Genomic DNA, 1523 nt, shown 5'->3' with positions numbered 1-1523 from the left:
TGAAGTCCCTGCCTGCCCCTTCTGTTGCCTTTGCTTACAGACGCTTGTGCTGAGCATCCCAAGGAAGACAAATACTGGGGGGGTTGTCTTTTTTTGTTGTTTTTTGGAGGCTCCTTGAGCTCTGCCAGTACCCTGGGTACCACTGTCCTTTGTTAGGGCAAGGTGAGCAGTGATGCTGAGGAGCAACTTGTGATGGAGCACAAAGCTCCACTGCAGATTTTACGCTGTAGCCTGTAAACGGAGCTTCCTTCTTTTTTCTACCTCCTGCATCATTTAATTGAAAAAGGCTTTTAACACCAGCAGCGTCAGCTTTTGCACAGTGGGTAAACAAAACTCAACACCAATTCACCCATCCCTGCAGCTGTGTTCCCTCTGGGCTCCCAGTCCTGCTACTGGGCGAGGACCACAACTGCTCGATCGGCATCGTCGGGGCTCACGTGTCCTCCAGTACAGAAATGAAGGTCAAGCCTATTCAGACAGTTTTATTTTCAGCTGTAAGATTCAACTTTTTAAAGATAATTCTCATGCTGTGAGCCCAGGTCTGTGCTCTGTACCTCAGCAGTCACACTCAGCAAGGTGGAGCCTGCTGTTGTGATAGGTAGCAAGACCCATAGCAGCTGCCCAGATAGTACGTGATGGAAGACACAGCCTTGAAGCTGGTCAGTCAGTGAACCTCAGCAATAAATCCTAATCCTTTCCCCTTTAATATGTCTGGTTTTGAAGGTATTGTGCAAGAGTTGCTCTTCTGAGCACACACAGACTGATGGAAGTGGTTCTCTTCAGGGGCTGTGATTTGTCACTTAGCCTGGTGTGGGTGTGGTTGCTATCAGTGGTCTTGGCTGTCCCACTCACAGGAGTGGCTGAGGTTGGCAGGGACCTCTGGGGGTCATCTGGTCCAGCCCCCTGCTCAAGCACAGTCAGCTAGAATTGTTTAAATTAGCTTAATCTTTACCTGACTCCAGACAACCAGAGGTGCTTAAGTACTGACTTTGGACAATTTTCTTCAGCTTGGCTTCAGGAAAACCTAACCCAATGAAAAGTTAGCTGTGGTGGAGATCTAGCAATAAAGGAGAAATTTGAGGACAGAAAACTTTTTTTTTTCTGAGCAACTTGTGTGAGCAGTAGAATTGACTTGAAAAGAAATACAAGAAACTTCTTAGGGAAAGCAAATCTGCTGTGGTTGGCTGAGATCCTCACGCCAGAGCCCAACCTGTTCAAAAAGGGCTGGTGAACGTGTTACCCTGTTAGAGCTGGGAAGGGGTGGGGAGATGGGGTTTGTGTGTGGAAAGGCTTAAACCTTCAGAATTTAGAAAATTAGAGGCGTTATGATCCTACCTGAGTTTGCACTACGCTGAGGGGAGGAAGCAAATAACATTTTCCTAGCTGGTGCAGAAGTGGCCGTAAGAGCCGCTCGTCCCACGGGGCCAGAAGAGCTGCAGGAGGTTCTGCTGCGTCCCAGGCACCCAGCCAGTAACTGCTCTGGGCTGTTCTTCCTCGCAGACGTCACCCATCTGGTGGACCTG

Source organism: Merops nubicus, unplaced genomic scaffold (assembly GCF_000691845.1).
Source record: "Merops nubicus isolate BGI_N331 unplaced genomic scaffold, ASM69184v1 scaffold38553, whole genome shotgun sequence".
NCBI classification, from domain to species: Eukaryota; Metazoa; Chordata; class Aves; order Coraciiformes; family Meropidae; genus Merops; species Merops nubicus.
The sequence above is the reverse complement of the archived record's forward strand: the minus strand, read 5'-3'. Positions refer to the sequence as shown.